Here is a 19,166-nt window from a genome sequence, read left to right on the forward strand (position 1 = left end):
TGCCTCTACCCCCTGCCCCTGCCCAATGCTTGCTCCACCATGAAGGTTCTCTAGAATGAGTGCCCAACTTACCCCTTCTTTCCTGTCAGGGTGTTTTAGCCCAGCAGTAGAAAAGCAACTAGCACACCACCATTGTGGACTGGATTAAATAAGCACAGCCTTTATATCCACCATGCTTGTTTCTCTGACCCCCCCCCCCCAACACACACACAGAAGCCACACGAACACCATCACATGTCCCTTGCACACACTGTCCCATCAGTGCCTGTCCCTTTGTGGTGATTTTCTTCACCCCATCTTGCTGCCATTTCCTTCTCAGTCTGCTTTACTGGCTCCCCTCTCAGCAATACAGCATGATTAACTTCATAAGGACCATGCTAGCTCTGAGGGCACACATGACAACGTCTGAGGTATAGGTTGGATTGTCACAACTTGGAGTGAGGCAGGAGGGGGAGAGACACCACAGGTAGGACAGGGAGGGAGCTATGGACGCTCTGAGCATCCTTCCATGTGTGGCGCAGTTCAACATCACAGTGGGAGACTGCTTCTGAGGTTGGGTGTCCCCGACTTCTAGCCTGATTCCTCTTTGCTGACTTGGCCAGTCTCTCCTGGCTTCAGCATCAGCCACACGAACAGCTCCCAAGTCTGTCTCCTGCCCTGTGCCTACTCTGATCCTTGAATTTCTATATCCTACTCCATTCTTTATATTTCTCTCTGTCTGTGCACTTCGGAGTGCAGACTTGTGGTGCCCAAAGGCAGTTCCGAGACCTTGACCCTAAAACCTTTCCTTCTACTTTATTTTCCCAAATGGCATCCAGTATAGGAGCCAGAAGACACATAAGGCCACTGTGCGCTCTTGAAATGTGAACCGAGCTATTCTGAACTGAGAAGTATTGCTTAGTATAAAATGCTCGTGGGATGCTAAAAACAGAACCAAAGATAAAGGATGCAAAAATATCTCATTAATGCTCTTTACAAAGTTTTTAAAAATAATGTTTATGTTTCTCTCTATGTGTTCTGAATACATGCAGAGGCCCACTGAACCCTTAAAACTGGGGTCATAAGTGGTTATGAGGAGCTCAACTAGGTGCTGGGAACCAAATTCAAGTCCCTTAATCATGAAGCCATCACTCCAGAATATTTTTTTCTATATTTTAAAGTGTGTGTTTGTGTGTGTGTGTGTGCATGCATGTACATGTGTGTAGGTGTGTGTGCATGTATGTGTGCATGAGTCCACATGTGGGTATGTGTGTGTGCATGTGTTGGTGCATGTGTGTGTCTGTGTGTCAGGGAGACATTGGGTCTCCCAGATCTGGAGTTACAGTTAGTTATGAGCTGCCTAATATAAGTGCTGGTCTCTGAACTCCTGGCCTCTGAGAGCAATAAGCCCTTGTCACTGCAGAGCCGTCTCTCCAGCCTCTCAGTAATTTTATACCAACTGCATGCTTGAATGATAATATTTGGGATGTGACAGATTAAATAAAGTGTTTAACTATAAAGTTGGATTCTGAAGAGATGGCAAAGAGACACCAAGCATCTCTCTTCACACCCAGAGAACACTGCATCAGCAAAATCCACCTGTTTTGAAACTCTAGAATCTACTGAAGACAAAGACTTCTCAGGAGAAGCCTTAAGTGTTAAGTGGCAGTGGACATGTGTGAGCATTCAGTCCATATGCCACCTGTCCCCAGCTCTGAGACACTCATGTTAGGCTGGAAGACGAGCATTCAGTCCAAAGATGCCATCTGTCCCCAGCTCCAAGACGCTCATGTTAGGCTAGTAGATGTCATATCATGTCTTTCCTGGCTAGAACAGGGTGAGGTTAAAATTACATTACAGAAGTAAAATTGAGAAGTCCAGCAGCATGTAACAATTAGGCGACACTGTGCAGCAGTCACTGGACCACACTCATGAGAGGACTTGGAATCTTCTTAGAGGTGAATGGAATTGAAAGCATAGCAGAGCCGCTAGACAAGGCCAGAGCTGAGGCGTGGCAAGACCTGATATCTCTGTGTGAGTGTCCACACTGAAGGCTCCACATCGTAGCCTCACACTTAAGGAACTAGAAAGTGAAGGATAAACAGTCCAAACGGAGTGATGGGAGGATGGCGATTGCAGGCATAGTGGGGACAGGCTTTAGACAGTAACTAGAAGTGAGCTTGAATTCTCAGTGCAATCAAAATAAGAAAATAAATCAATAAAATAAAAAATCCGTTCTTTAAAAAGATTGATAAAGTTGAGAAAAAACTTTTAGTGCTTTAGTTTTTTTAAAAGCACCCAAATCACGATTAAATCATAAATGAAAATAAAGACATTAAGATCAAGTTACATTAATAAAAAATACAAGAAAATACAATTAACTTTCCTTTATAAGTTGATTGCTTGGATGGAATGGACATATTCTTAGAAATGGGAAACTTAACTCATGAAAAATCAAAAGTCTGAACAGACCGAGCATGAGTGTGAAGAGTGGCTAAGTGTCCTAGTTCGCATCTCTGTGGCTGTGGTAAGACACATATCAAAACTGACACGGGAGGAGAGGGGTCACTTGGCTTCCACCTCCAGGTCACTGCACCGCCCATCACTGAGAGAAGTGGGGACAAGAACTCCACAGGAACTGAAGCAGAAAGGGGGGAAGGAACTCTGCTAACTGGCTTGTTCCCTCTGGCTTGGACATCTGCCATTCTCATATGTTCAGAGCCACCTGCCTAGGGCTGGCCAATGCAGTGTGCTGGCTCCATGCAGTGTGCTGGCTCCATGCTGTGTGCTGGCTCCATGCTGTGTGCTGGCTCCATGTTGTGGGCTGGCTCCATGCTGTGTGCTGGCTCCATGCTGTGTGCTGGCTCCATGCAGTGGGCTGTGGGCTGGCTCCATGCAGTGTGCTGGCTCCATGCTGTGTGGTGGCTCTATGCTGTGTGCTGGCCCATGCAGTGTGCTGGCTCCATGTAGTGTGCTGGCTCCATGCTGTGTGCTGTCTCCATGTTGTGGGCTGGCTCCATGCAGTGTGCTGGCTCCATGCTGTGTGCTGGCTCCATGCTGTGTGCTGGCTCCATGCTGTGTGCTGGCTCCATGCTGTGGGCTGGCTCCATGGTGTGTGATGGCTCCATGCAGTGGGCTGTGGGCTGGCTCCATGCAGTGTACTGGCTCCATGCTGTGTGCTGGCTCCATGCTGTGTGCTGGCTCCATGCAGTGTGCTGGCTCCATGCAGTGTGCTGGCTCCATGCAGTGTGCTGGCTCCATGCAGTGGGCTGTGGGCTGGCTCCATGCTGTGTGCTGACTCCATGCTGTGTGCTGGGACCCTCTCACATCAGTCATCAGTCAATAGTCTCAATCAGAAACAGTCAACTTGATCAAGAAAATTATTCAATTGAGGTTCCATCTTCCCTGGTGAATCTAGACTGTGTTGGCTATTAAAGAATAGCCCTGCTCTAACCAACAGACATTGGGCACGAATCCATTTCCCTATGTTTATTTCTTGCTATAATGAAACACCCTTTCAAAAGAGTACTGAAAGGAGATAGAGGCTCATTTTCTTATAATTCCATGACAGCCCATCATTTGGGGAAGTCGGGGCAGGACTCTTGGCAGTAGCTAGTCACATCACCTTCAGTGAGGAACAAAGAGGAGCAAGAACCTTCCAAGGCTGCCACTTGTGGCTTATGCTCAGCCATCTTCATTCGATCTTATCCAGGTAAATGGCTGAAACATGACAGGATTCTGCCCAGATAAAGAGTGGGTCCCCCACTTTACTTAAGGGGTGGTTCTCCCATTTCATCCAGTAATCAAGGCAGTTCCTCTATAGACATGCTCACAGGCCAAACTGATCAAGGTAATTCCTCAGTTGAGACACTCAAACTTTCCACATCAAACCAGGCTCACATCATCTCCCACAAACCCATGCTCATACCACCCCACGTTCACACCAACCTGTGCTCATACCAAGCTGTGTTCACATCGATTTGTGCTCACATCAACCTGTGCTCACACCAACTCATGTTTACACCAACCTGTGCTCACACTAAGCTGTGTTCACACCAACCTGTGCTAACACCAACCCATGCCCATGCAGTTCATTCACCAACCCATGCTCATACCAGCCCACATTCATACCAACCTGTGCTCATACCAAGCTGTGTTCACACCAACTCATGTTCCCACCAACCTGTGCTCTCACCAACCCATGCTCATACAGTTCATTCTGACCTGTGTTCACACCAATCCATACTCATACCAGCCCATGTTCACACCAAGCTGTGTTTACACCAACTCATATTCACACCAACCTGTGCTCACACCAACCTGTGCTCAAACCACTCACTCTATCAGTAAGTCATGTTGATATGACTCTAACCTCATATCCATCTCCATCTTATGACCCCCTCCAAGGTCCTAGTCTTTCACAGGTTTGATCCTTGCCTGAACTCTCACTTTTAATTTTGTTGTCATGTCAGCCTTCAGTGTCTCCTAGGAGCTTATAAGGTCGAATGTCTCCTACCTACAGCCCTGGATGTCCCCATGACACAAATGACTTAACTCTTAACTCTCTATCCACATTCAGAACCTAGGTCAACCTACACCAGCCTCTCTCTCCTTTCCCACCTCTAGATATGACCCATATTCCTAAGCTTAGCATTTCCCTGTACCTGTAGGGTGCACCATCAGCATTGCTTATCAGGATCGTAGCATTTGGCGCTTCCTCTTCTAGAATGCATATAGCTCCACCCGAGATACTACAAAAGGACTTGAACACCTAATAGGAAATTATTCGTCCGCTGTACTGATGCTCTGTCATACTGGCAAGTGTGTCTCCTGGAGCAGGCAGCCACCTGCCGTTGACTCTGCTTGTGTGATGTAGACAGTCTGAGCATGGATTGGTGGTGATGATATAAGCCCAGGTTGGGGTGGGTGATGTAAGCATGGGTGGAGTAGATGGTGTGAATTCTCTCCTTGGGAAAGGTCAGTTCCTTCTACATCCTCATCGTAACTGGCACACTGTAGACACTTTAGTCTGTTGCCTTGTTCATTTGTTGCCAAAATCTAGGGAGTTCAAGAAACCCATGATTTTTTAGAACGGGTCTGCCATCCTGCCCTGGGCTCCACAAAGGCCTTGGTGTGTGTCATTTGTTCACATCTCCCTAGTTCAATTTTGGTCACTCTGCCTCCACTCTAGCTTTTTCAGCTGCCTTTGCATTAGTCTCTCTACCCATTCCAAGCTCCTACCCTGCTTTTACCCAGGCCGGGTCCCCATGTAGTCATCCAGCTTCATCCTTGGCTGCTTCCTCTGCATCCCCATTGTTCTCCTCTGCTCCAAGAACATTCTTACTTTACTGTCCTTATGCCCTGTGATAAAACTTCAATTTGCCTCCCTGATCCACTGTTCTCCACTCCCCTGCAAGGTTTGCAGTCTCTGACCTCTGTGGACCTATGAAGTGAATCCACTTGGCATGCTTGACTTCTGCACCCTGTTGGATTTAGCCAGTGGGTGGGCAGAGCAGCTGGTTGAATGGGAGAAAAGAAAGGATAAATTATTAAGTTGTCTGTTCTGTCTAGAACACTGCATGTCTGTCTCCCTTTCTCAAAATCCAAATGCCTGTGGGAAGATGTACCGACCATATCCGTGGCTCTGAGTTACAAAGCGTGCTTCAAAAGGATACACACATATGTACACATGTACTTATGTATATGTGTGTCAATTTATTATCTGTGTGGAGTTGCGCATCCTGTGATCTTCTTGTGGAGGTCAGAAGACAACTTGGGAGCGGTGATCTTCTCCTCCTTCCACCATGTGTGTCCCGAGGGCTGGCACTCCAGTGGCCGGGCTTGAAGAACCTTATCCCACTAAGCCATCGTGCTCTCCCCATTTGTCGTATGATAATGATTGACAGATATGTAACCAGCTGGTCCTTAACATCCAGAGTCATCCCTTAATCTTCTGTTGCCTTATTTTTCCTGGATTGACATGAACAATGTTAACTCTCTCCAGATAGAACACCAGGCACATTCCCGAACCTCACTCACAGACATCTTCCTCCTCTGGTGTGCTCCAGTGTCTACAGCCAGGGATTGACAAGAAGTGCTAAATGGAATAATCCCAGGTGAGGGTCCTGCTGTGCCCCCAGGAATCATTGTACATGGGGGCTTTACCAAATAACTCAGAGCACCACCGCCTCCTGTTGGCTCCTTACCTGGACTTCCTTTGGCTTTCCTGGACATAGAGGCTGGCTTCCCAGTGCTTCACCCTACCTGTCCTACAGCACAGAATCTTACGTATCCCACTCTTTGCCTCCCAAGGTTACAAAGCTCGTGACCATAGCAGTTGTCACCCAGTTCCTTCTGGATAATTGCCAGCTGGGTATTCTGACTTCTGTAATGCAGCTCAGAGACACAGAATAGAAAAAGCAATGTTTCTAAAGTAAAGAGAGGAGCCATAAGTACAGTGCCTGTGACACTGGCGGCCTGAGACTGGGAACCAGTGCCAGCCTGGTGGTTGTGGTTGTGCCTATGCCACTATAGGGCTTCCGGGCAAAGACAGGCAGCTCTTCACTGGCTGGAGACTCAAGGAGAGACCCTGTCTCAGAATTAAAGAGAAATGACTGAGCAGACCTGGGAAGAGGCTCTCACGTGCCACCCTGGAAAAGAACGAAACTCTAATAGATGGCTTTCAGATGGCAACGGAAGCCACACTAAAGGAATGATCAGAATGTACCTGTACAGGAGGAGATGCTGCCTCAGGGTAACCCCAAGCATTTCTTCTCCATCTCTCCTTCCATGTGTTGGTTCATTGGCAACATCTGAGAGCAGCCATCCAAGCAGAAGGTCCCAACAGAAGTGGGTAGGACACAGGAAGTGCATTGTGTGTGTAAGGGTACATTATAGGGCATGTAGCTGAAGCTTCACACATGTATAAATATATATACATATATAAATGTATAAACAGTAATATTATATATTGTATATTATTTACTATATCCTATATACTACATACTATATACTACATATGTATAACATTAAGAAGATGTTATGTGCCTGCAACCTAAGTGAAAACAACCCCCTTCCCTGAGGAATGAAAAGGCTGGTGCCTCGCTGCTCAGATCCATGTCAGGAGCATGCGCAGGAATCTCTTATGAGCAGTAGCCCCCCCTTTTTTGACATTTGATAATTTTTTATTCTGTTTTATGTGAAAGTTAAAAGCTAACATGCACAACTTGTAGATCTTAAGCAGCTTCTAGCTTGGTCTCAGATATTCATTGTGGAAGACAGTGACTTTTGATATCAGGCCAATAGGTTGGCACCCAGCACCCAGATGTTCATGAATGAGTGGATTCTGGGACTTTCCCCCCACTGTGTTTTCAGGAAGATAGTAGATTTCAACTCACAGAAGAACAGAGAGATGTCATTTAGAAAAGAAAGTGACTAACCCCCACACTCCTTCTTATCATGCCCTCTGAAGATGGCTCCATCTGCCTTTTCTATATACCGCAAATTTTCTCTTTAGACAAAGGACTTGACATCAAAGAAGAGAATTACTCAGACTTAATATGATCATCAAGAAACCCTACAGTGTCATGGGCTGTCTCTGACAAGGTAAATTCTCTAAGATCCTGGGGGACCAGTCTAACATTTGTCTCACTTGACTTAGGGTCAAGAAGGAAATGCCAGACATGAGGAGTGCTCTGGAGAAAGGCTGGAAAGCGTGGGAGAGTCTGCATGAGCTGCGAGAGAGTCTGAGGGACAAGCATGGGGCTACCAGGTTAAGAGTCTTCACCAGGCTGGAGACAGGATGGGCCCCTGTGCACTCACAGATCTTAGCCCTATGAAGTCTCGAAGAAGCCTTTGGGAGGAGAGATAGGTGCCATACTGACTGGAGAGGCAGAATCTTGTTGGATTCTGCAGTTGTGTTCACCAGTTAAGTCTCTCCTCTGGATCCTGAGCAGAAGGCAGGGATCCCAGTAGCAGAGGACAGGAATCCCATGGGCAGAAGGCAGGGATCCCATTAGCAGAGGACAGGAATCCCATGGGCAGAAGGCAAGGGATCCCATTAGCAGAGGACAGGAATCCCATGGGCAGAAGGCAAGGATTCCATTAGCAGAGGACAGGAATCCCATGGGCAGAAGGCAGGGATCCCATGAACAAAAGGCAGGGATCCCATGGGCAGAAGGCAGGGATCCCATGAATACAAGGCAGGGATCCCATAGGCAGAAGGCAGGGATCCCATGGAAAGAAGGCAGGGATTCCATGGGCAGAAGGCACAGCTTTGACTTTTTGGTACTTTGGACTAGGAGAAGCCAGAAGGACCAAGATAGCCAAGAGGACAAGCTTAAGTTTATTTTACATCAATTTGATCATCCCAAGTGGCTGCCAAATTCCTTCTGATGCAAGCCCTGGGTCTTCACCATGTTTGGCCCATAGTCTGCCAACCTTCTGAGTTCTGTCTCCCCACTGTCTCTCTCCATCCACACCCCAGCTGGCTCTCATCCATTCTTTCTGCTTACAGATTCAATCTATGTCACCATCCCTCTATCCCCCAGCCTCCGGTAATTTGGGGATCTTTCTTTACAGGTCACTTTCTTTGGAATGACTCTTACTAACCTGATGAACTCCTCCAGACACCGATTTTCCCACTCAGCTACAATGTTGCAAGTCATCTGTTTCGTTCCTCGCCCCCTGTGAGGGAAGGGACAGTGTGTTCTCAACGCCCACTCAGTGTATTGCAAATGACCCTCGGAAAGTGGAGGGATAACAGCTTCTTTGACCTGAAGTTTATGGACAGGGCTGAGGTTTCCTTTTAATAGGAGCAAGAACAGTTTTATATTTTTACATTTTTTTTGAATAAATGGAACGGGAAAATCAACTATGTCAGACATTTGTATTTGTCAGCCACCTAACTCTATAACAAAGTTAAATCAAGAGGACAGAAGGTTTGCTTCAGCTCATAGTCCTAGGGATTGAGTCTAAGAACCAGTAGCATCAATGTTTTTGGTTTCTGCAGTGGGTGTTATGCCCCAGGGTAAATCAACAAAGCCTGTATCACACATCCCAGGCAAGACACCAAGAGAAACAGAAAGGGCCTATAGTCTTTTGTTCTTCTTTGAGAGTTTATGACTTTCTTACCTCAAATCCTAATGGTGCCATTACTCCAAATAGTGCAAACTTGGGGACCAAACCAGCTGGATCTTCAGGGGGACTTCCACCCAAACCACCATGCTAATATTGAGGCAGGAGGGCTCTTTATGAGTTACCAAGGCAATTTCTCATAGCCAAGACATACATGTATAGACATAAGAGTTCATGGAGTATGACAGGGATGTCCTCAGCCACCCAGGAAGACACCGAGTCACCCTAAATAGATTGTTGGTGAGAATGTGGGAAGCCAGAGGCTCTATTGGTAAAGTTCAGGGGACGGGGAGAAGGGGAAAGAGCTCATCAAAGAGCTCATCAGAAGAGTCACAGAATCAAGGTCATGCAAGGTCATGCAGACTCTGCTCTTTCTCAGCAGCTGGCAGATTCCTGGAGAAGTAGGCAGGTGCTGCTGGTCACCTGTCATATCTGGGAATGGCTCCGTCCCATTACTTCCTGCAAAAGCCCCACTGGCCAACACATCCCTGTCCATCACACAGGGTAAGAACAGAAGCCTTGTTGAGTTGTCCCACCTCCAACTACAGACTACAAGAATGATGCCATGCTAAGCTGACCATGTGGACATGGTCTGTAACAAGACAAGAGAACACTAGAAGGTCTGTGGTCAGGAAGCCCTGGAGCTTCCCTGAGGGAGCTCTTATTGTCGGTCCTCTGTCACTGTCTGTCTGTCTCCACCCAAAGCTTCCGTTGTGCTCTGGGAAATGGGATGCTAGGTGTCACATGGTACTGCTAAGATGGCAGAAATCTGGTAGAAAATGCCAGTGTTAGCTGCTGCACACCTAACTAAGTCCATGCAAACCCAATGTTTCCCAGTCCCAGACAGACAGACTATGAGCTCTGAAGTGAACTAACTAAATCAGACCTTGGAGCAGTCCACACCACTGTATGTCTAAGCTTGGTCTGAATCTATAAGGTCCTTCTGCTCTCTGCTGACATCTGTTCTGTTCCATGTGGCCATTATCCCAAGTTGATTGCCTGGTGCGGGACTCCTGACCTGTTCTGAGCCTCCTCTTCTCATGTGAAGACACAGAGAGCCTTCTTCCTCTGCTGGGGGAAGTAGGGTCATCTCAATGAGGATCAGAGCCTGACACAAAGCAGGTTTGTCAAGAGCTTCACATACTGCCTACCCTTTACCACATTCCCTACCTTGATTTCCCAATTAACTGAGCTTCACATTTGTCACAATGTCACCAGATGACACTCGGTCCCCTTACTTTTAACCCTTGCTTCCACCTTCGCAGTGAACAAGAACCCCACTTTCCCCCACTCATTTCTTATAAAGTGTGTGGGCTTCAGTTTATAAGCATGTCACCTTAGCTGGATCACGGTACCTTGTTGGCAAGGGGGTTTCTCATCCATGACACGGAAGGTTCTAGAAATACTTCCCACGCCACTTCTGAAGTCTCTGAACTGATCGTTTGCAGCCTGCGTGGTATCCTGGCACCCGGCAGACTCTTGGCTGCTGTTCATCATAGCTGAACCAAATGATCGTTGTCAACGTCACGGTGACTGAGGGCCGCTGGGAGGATTCCCAGCAAGAATGTTCTGTACACATCCGTTTTCTCTTGCACCAGGCCCGGTTTAATGAGCTTTCCGGTGACTTTCAATCATAGCACCCTCAGGCGCTCTTGAAATCAGAGGCGGTGGGACCCAACAGGAACGATCACTCAAGGCCACAAGTAAACAGAGCTCTTCCTAACACCCACATTTGCTGCACTGTCTTTTTCGAGAACAATGAGCTTAAGTGCCAGCGGCAGCTCAGGTCTCATTTTGGAAGAGAGGGCTTACCCCGTTCCGTATACTCCCAGGGCTTTCCTGAGCAACTTTGCTCTATGTCCAATCTCTTCCCCACCTTGTGTTGCAAACCCTTAGCAAATCTGCATCCTACCCATCTCCTGCGTGCACCTGGCAAGGGCTTGTGGCAAGTCACTCAGTGCTCAGGCGAGCACGTGCCCCCTTGTGGGCGGAGCTTTCCCATGGCGTTGAGGAGCGTTTGTGGTTCACTCCCTTACTCATTTAGACCTTCCCTTGTGCAGTCCTCTAGTTACTGCTCTTGTCCCCCTGCCCCACCTCTCATTATTCTGCAACTCATTACCATTTTGTGTGTTATGATCCTATTTCCTCCAGTTCTGTCTCACTTTTTATGTTTCCACTGTACAAAACTAATTACACTGCACCTTCAGACTCAATCTCAGAACCATCTTAATGGCTCATGTCTGCTTTTAATTAATGCTCTTTGAGTGGAGGTTTTAGTGCCAAGTTGTATAGTTACCTCAGTATCAAAGAAAGGAAGGATCTAACAGAGGAGAGTAAGTGAACGGGACAGCACAGGAGTCGAGATTTCCACACCTGACGCTGCCACCTGATTGTTCTTGGGTAGCAGGAAGCATTATGGGCCACTTCTTATAAATAAATTATTATTGACTCTGGGCTTCTGGCCCTGTTGCTCTGAACTTCTCTTAGACCTGGTGTGATCAAAAATCCCCAGGGGAATTAGCCAAACACAACTTTCTAGAGTTCCCAAAACAGGGAGGGACCCATGGATAGATTTCTCTGAAATTTTCTGTAGAACACTGCCAGTCCATCACACTGTACTTCAGACTCTGTGCTATCTCAAAGCCTCTCTTAGGACAGTCAATCAACTTGATGGAAAAAAAGTCAAAGGAGAAGCCTTCACTTTGGTTTGCTATTTAAAAAAAAAAAAAGTGTCACAGAAAATAAAATCAAACCCTGCAGAACCTAAGACTTGGCTCTGTGTGTTAGTGAAATGTGTGAGCCACACAACATGGCCAAGCCAGGGTGTTCTTACTGCTCTCTTGTGAGTGAGTCAGCTTAAATGCTAACTAATGTAGGATTCTGTGTGTGTGTGTGTATACGAATGTATATGCATGGTATGTGTTTTCAGTAAAGATACATATGCATTAAAACAGATGACTTCCATTGGGCTGAGTTTATTTTGTGCATTTTTGTTTGATATTTGGACTTGAGTTACTCAATATATCTTTAATTTTCTCTTATTTTCTCAAGACAAGAACTCACATATCCTGAGTTTCTTTCACCCTACAGACCTTAAACTCCTGCCTCCTCCCATTGTGTGGCCCTACTTTCTACATCAAACCCTTTCAATTAACTGACTTTCTTAATCTCAGGAAGTAAACAACACAAGAGCATCAGGAAGTCCCTGAATCTGAACAGATTCAGTAGCTGTGGAAGAAAAGACATCAACTGTCTGATCCAACTTATATAAGCAGCAAGGATTCTGAGAGACACTCTCAGAATAGCTGAGCCACTCAAAAGAGACTCACAACAACTGAGCCATGTGCAAGAAATGCCCTTCCACCCATTGAGCAGCTGAAGAGCTGTGCAGTGAGCTCCAGGCATTCTGTTCTCATGAGTTGTCACTCGATTTGAGGTAGGCTTTGGTGATGCAGCTATCTTTAAGTCATCATGATCCTGTTACGTGAGCCCTCATCCAAATTCTTGTAAGCAACCCAAATATAAACTCATTAAGTTTTCCAAGTTGGACTTTGGCCTGTTGTTAGTTTTCTATGTACAGTAAGTAGATATTTGGTCACCCCTCTATAGGCACAGTGTCACAATAACACCTGTCTGTATTCATAGGCATGACCCATGACACCTAACTTCCTAACTTCCAATGCATATACTATTATTTAAATTTAAATAAACTTTATTATAAAAAGCTTGCAAATAGGCCACACATAAGCATGCCTTTAATCCCAGCACTCAGAAAGCAGAGAGAGGCAGGTGGATCTGACTGAGTTTGAGGCCAACTTTGTCTACATAGGGAGTTCTAAGACAGTCAGGGATATGCAAAGAAACCCTAACTCTGTGAGGTAGAAGTTTGCAAATAAAACACCACACTAAAATTAACCAGACCCAAAGTCTCTACATCTAAATGAAATTCTGTACAGTTAGAATAGACATTTTGAAACTGTGGAGCTTCACAGTAGATTTTTGTATTTCCATTATGAATATATTTGCATGTACTTTTCACTAATGAGTAGTTTAAAATCCCACTGGGCTGATGGGAAGTGATTTTGAGATAGGTAGAGGCCATAATCTCAGGGTCACGTGGGTCAGTCGAGATAAGACGTCATTCTAAGCTTGTGGGTATGTTGAGGAAGCCTTGGATCTTGTCCAAATGGGAGGTTACTTCCTGTATGAACATGTAGGGAATCTAGTTGACAGCCAATGTTTCTTTCGTCTGGAGTCCTGAAATTCTAGAAATGGTCTAGCTTTTCTTCCAGCTATACCTACTATCAGTAGAATTGGGACCTTGTCTAATATATCAGGAATCACTGCTATACACACAAAAGATTTGGTATGATAAGGGCTCATAGATCCTTTAAAAATGTCCAAAAAGTTCAAATTAAGTCTCTCAAACCTGTGGGTATGGACATGATGTTATTGGACCCAAGGGCCATTTACAGGTATATGAAGTCCTTTGAGCTGTGATCACCCCAACTACCCAAGCAGGCTCTGGATCTAATAATGCCATCATGACAAGAGAAGCAGAGGAAGAGTCTCCGCTCTCAGAAGGGGGAAAAAAACCAGAACACATGAAGATGGAGGAGAAGGTTAAGGTGACATACCTAGAGCCACAGGAATTTGGAAGAGTCAGGTCTGTCTACCTGGGTCTCCGGGCAGTGCAGTCTACCAGCACTGCTTTCATACTGTGCTGTCGAGTGAACATGCACCTGTCATCTCTGCTGCCCCTTTGGAAGTCCTATGTGCTGGTACCATTAGCAGACGAATGAGTACCATGTCCTAGCAGTCCCAAAGCTTAAAGTTGCCTTAGGGCACCTGGAAGCTTCACTGTGCTCTGTAACAGGGGAGGAATCATCTCAAGGCACACACTGTCAGTGATGTTGTAGGTCAAGAGAATGAAGCCACAGAAAAGCAATTTTGAAACAAAAGATAGAAGAAAGCAGATGTGCACAGAGAATCAAGATAAAAAGAGGCCATACTTGAGTAAGCCATGCTGGGAGAGTTAGGGAAAGAGAAACTCCCTGAGTTTAGGGGACAATTTAATATATGGAGCTAGTTCTAGGATGTTAGAGGGACAAACAATCAAAAGAAAGACAGGGGAACCCAAAGACTGGTAACTGCATACCCCTCTGTGGTCTTAGAGCGGGGCCAGGAGTGCGTGGACAGAGGCATGTCGCAGACAGTCTGCCAGGAGCTGGAGGTCAGCAACCTTCTCGGTAGGAACTTTAGCCATGAAGGAGAGGGGACTGTTGTGGAAGATGCCCAAGGAAAGCAGAAAGGAGGAGAGACAAAGCAGGTTCTGCTTCCCATCTGGGTCTCTCAATGGCAGATGCAAGAAGTGAGCTGACTCGGGACACCAGTAAAAGACTAGAGAATCCAGTCTGTCTCCCTCAAGGCAGACCAGCAGATAGGGCATGCTCCAGAAAGCCAAGATTGAAGCACACACATTTGAATAGCACACAGGCCAAAGCTAGAAAACCGAAGTGAAATTTACAATACTTCGAACTAAATGAACGTGAAAATGTAACTCATCAGAATTTGTGGGCTGTGGAGAATGCAGTATATATGGGAAGCTTCTGGCATGAAATGCAGTAATCAGAAAAGACAGAAGCTGGGAGATGCATAGTCTGTGTTCCCACCTCATGGAATGAGATAGAAAGGCAGGTGCAGCCCAGAGCAAGCCCAGGACCAACATGGTGAGACCTAAAAAGAAAGCCAAGGATGTAGGAAACACCAACAAAGAAAGTCGACACACCCGAAGACCGATGCTGTGGACTTCCTGTGGCTCTCACCAAAGTCACACCCTGAGACCAACCCCCAAGCTGAGTCCCTTGGGAGATGATGAGGTCGTAGCTGGCTTCAGAGAGCTGCCGCACCCCTCCCCATCAGTGTCAGGACATAGTGATAAGGTATAGCCCACGAACCAGGACATCAGGTTTAGGATTGTGGCCTCCAAAACAATGAGACCCAGACCTTTGCTGTTTAAAACCACTCAGTGTTGGGGGTTGGTTCTAATGCTTGGAATTAATCAGGAATCTACACGTCTAAATGCTGAAGGTCCTTGCCCCCAATTGGTTTTTGTTTGATCAATAAAGAGGCAACAGCCAATGGCTAGGCAGAGAGAGAAGGAAGGAACTTTTAGATTACACAGGCTAGGAACTGGGAGGAAGCAAGACAGAGAACCACCATGACTCAGGAGAGAAGGATGGGACGTAAGGAGGCACAGGCCGCTTCCCCTCTTGGGCCTAACATAGCAGGGGAAGGTTTTGGAGCCTTGGGAGTTCTGCAGCAGAGCATTTGTTAGTAGAGAAAGGTTTAGAAGTACCCAGACTTTGAACTAGTCCTGGCATATCATAAATTAACTGGCGTGTGTGTGTGTGTGTGTGTGTGTGTGTCCTTCATTAGCAAATTAGATTGCTCCTGGGCGAACATGCGAATGTGTCCTGATGGGAGCCAAAGCAGTGTAGCCAACCATGGCTAAAACTCGGCCTCTGGTACTGTCCTATATTAGCCTTAACAGCTTAAGAAAATGAGGACGAGAACTATATATACACTATCCCTGTTGACATGGGGAAGTACTAACATTGTAAACCAAAAGAGGCCCTGGGTGCAGAGAGAGGACTCAAAAGTTAAGAACTTTTGTTGCTCTTGAAAGGGACCTGAGTTCAGTTCCCTTCCCATAATTCACATGGTGGATTGCAATCATCCATAACCTCTGTTTTAAGGGATCCTACACTCTCTTGTGGCCTCAACAAACATCAGGCACTCACATGTTGAACAGACATACATGTAGGCCAAAACTCAAACACATAAAAATAAAATAAAATCTTAAAACAGATATCATTACTGCTGTCTGATCTCATATTCAAGTGATAATTAAGAAAATTTAACAAACTAGTCATTACAAATTTGATATTTGATATCTGAATAGTAAATAGACCTATTCTTTGAAAAATAGAATAGGAAAAACTTACATAATGAGATTAAACAGAAAGAGGGTGTTGGACTGCTTGTTAGTGACACACACACACACACACACATACACACACACATGTACACACACAGACACACCACACACACACACCACCCAAAGACACATATGTACACACACACACACACACACACACACACGCACACACAGAGGCAGTGGGGAGGAGATATGAGAATGAGAATGAAAAGATGGTTTTTCTGGTGAATTCTACTACGTGTTTAATAAGCAGCTTCTATGCATTATTTGTGATTTCTTTTAAGAACGGGAACATAAACAGGATTCTGCTTATGAGATTAGAATCATAGTATCTCCCAATCAGAAAATGGCCCTGCAAGAAAGTAAAACCACTTCCAGGACCTCTCATGAACATACATGTAGAAATCTTCCAAAGTATCAGGAAACACAGTCTAGTGGCGTTCAGCCAAGAACAATTCATGCCAATCATGCATGAGTGACAGAACTTGGAGAATGAGCAATATGATTCACAGACCTTCCTGTCCAGTAAGGAAGGAAAACCATACGATAATATCAAGTGGTGCAGAAAAACCACTTGGCAAACTTAATACCACTTACAACAAGAACACACAACAGAATAGAGAGGAACCTTCTCAATATGATTTTGAGAGAAAAACAAAGGCTGGAGAGATGTTTCCATGGGTTAGTGTACAGTTTGGCTCCTGCACAGGACCAGAGTTCGGTCCCCAGCAACCACACCAGTTGTCTACAGCTGCCTGTAGCTCCAGCCCCAGTGACTCAGAAGTCCTGTTCTGGCTTCCATGAATACTGTGTTCCTGTGCAGACACACAGACACACACACACACACACACACACACACACACACACACGCACACTCCAGCCCCAGTGAATCAGAAGTCCTTTTCTAGCTTCCATGAATAGTGTACTTCTGTGCACACACACACACACACACACACTCCAGCCCCAGTGAATCAGAAGTCCTTTTCTAGCTTCCATGAATAGTGCATTCCTGTGCGCGCGCACACACACACACACACACACACATGCACACTCCAGCCCCAGTGAATCAGATGTCCTTTTCTAGCTTCCATGAATACTGCACTCATGTGCACACACACACACACACAACACACACGCACGAACGCACGCACGCATACTCCAGCCCCAGTGAATCAGTAGTCCTTTTCTAGCTTCCATGAATAGTGCACTCCTGTGCACACACACACACACACACACACACGCACGCACACACGCTCCAGCCCCAGTGAATCAGAAGTCCTTTTCTAGCTTCCATGAATAGTACACTCCTGTGCGCGCACACACACACACACACACACACACACACGCACACATGCACGCACGCACACTCCAGCCCCAGTGAATCAGAAGTCCTTTTCTGGCCTCCATGAATAGTACACTCCTGTGCACACACACACACACACACACACACACACACACGAAGGGAGAGGGAGAGGTTGAGTTTCATGCACATACACACATGCACATTCATATTCAATAATTAAAAATATTTTTTAAAAAGAAAAAGACAGTTTCTTAGCACCAACAGCTGTTATTGTACTTTTGTAAAATGTTTCAGTCTTTTCCCCTCACATGACGAAGGGTGCTTCCTCTCACAATCTTACTGTAGCCGCCTCCTGAGAGTCTTAGGTAGAGGAGAAAGGAGAACTGATAAGCTGCGCCTGAGAAATAAAGCCACCATTTGCGGGATATAATTGCCTATGCAGAAAATGCTGAAGAATTGATGCCCAACTCCCAAAATTAATAAGGGACTGCAGTAAAGCTGTGGATGTCAAGTTAGTGGAGTAACTGCTTCGCATAGATTTTCAGTGGGGGATTCAAATCCAATCGTGTTTATAGTATCAGCTGTGTATGCAAAACATGCATAAAATATGCACAGAGAAAACTAGGGCTCCCATGAGAGAAGTCAGAGGTTGCCCATGCTTTCGTGTGAGAGATTTAACATTGGGGATCTTAACTCTTTGTTCTTCTTTTGAAAACTTAAATTTTTTATCACTTAAGTTAGTTCCTGGACAAGTACATACATTTGTGCAATACCTTCCAGTTACTCTCCCTCCCAGTTACTCTCCCTTCCAGTTACTCTCCCTCCCACAGCCTCTCCTATCCCCTTCATACAACTCTCAGTCCCTCCCTGACATGTCCCTTTCCCAGATTCATGACATTTAGGTTTTAGTCTTGACTCAAGCAGGGCCACCTCCTTGAACACTGAGATTACTCATTTTAGCAGGGAGGGATAACCAGTGGTCACAGTTGCCCGCCCTGCTGGACTCTATCAGCGGGAACCATTTCAACAGGAGGGAGCAGAGGCTCCCTGAGCCCTTCCCACATCCCTGCCTCATAGATGTTGGGACTAGGTTTGTTATTTTTGTTTTTGTTATAGCGTGTTGCTATGTATCCACACTGACCTCACTGCCTTGAGGCCTCTTGAAGGGCTGGGATTAAAGACTTTTGTCTCCATACCCATTATAGTCCTTCGTAGCTAATTATAAGCTGGATAAAGTCTAATAATAATTAATTATAATAATAATGATTATTGTTATAAAATAATAATAAAATTATTATAAAATACTCTCATGCTGCCTCTTGGATGTCTACCCACCTACTCTGTAGTTGATGTGAGGAAGCAGATGACCTAGAGTGGCCAGCATGGCTCCCAGATGGCTGAGGCTTGATGCTCCCCACCTGTCTGACTCACTCCAACACTACAGCCAAGTGTGTAAGAAAAAGCCTCTGCTGGAGACACGGACATGATAGTAACAGTGGAAGGAAGCCAGGAGCCTCCCACACTGAGTGTGGAACAGAGATCTCCGGGCAGGAGTTAGGGGGCATGCAGCTGGGAGCTCAATACTGTTCTGAACAGAGATCTCCGGGCAGGAGTTGGGGGGCATGCAGCTGGGAGCTCAATAATGTTCTGTTTCACACCTGGGTAGTGGAGACCCGAGAGACAACTTTATTCATGTGTACAACCTGTCCATAAACATTCTGTAAATTTATCTTAGAGTGCATCTTAGTT

General features: G+C 45.9%; 1 long non-coding RNA gene across 1 annotated transcript in view; it reads right to left on the reverse strand.

The window, feature by feature from the left end:
* Nucleotides 1–10,725, reverse strand: part of LOC116091513 — a 52,172-nt gene extending 41,447 nt beyond the window's left edge. Inside the window, exons 1-2 of the long non-coding RNA XR_004119056.1 lie at nucleotides 10,470–10,725; nucleotides 8,590–8,664 (exon numbers count right to left, since the gene is read on the reverse strand). This is a non-coding gene — a long non-coding RNA (uncharacterized LOC116091513). The remainder of the gene's footprint in view (nucleotides 1–8,589; nucleotides 8,665–10,469) is intronic.
* Nucleotides 10,726–19,166: the final 8,441 nt, after the last annotated feature.

The sequence above is a fragment of the Mastomys coucha genome, unplaced genomic scaffold, assembly GCF_008632895.1.
Source record: "Mastomys coucha isolate ucsf_1 unplaced genomic scaffold, UCSF_Mcou_1 pScaffold15, whole genome shotgun sequence".
NCBI lineage: Eukaryota > Metazoa > Chordata > Mammalia > Rodentia > Muridae > Mastomys > Mastomys coucha.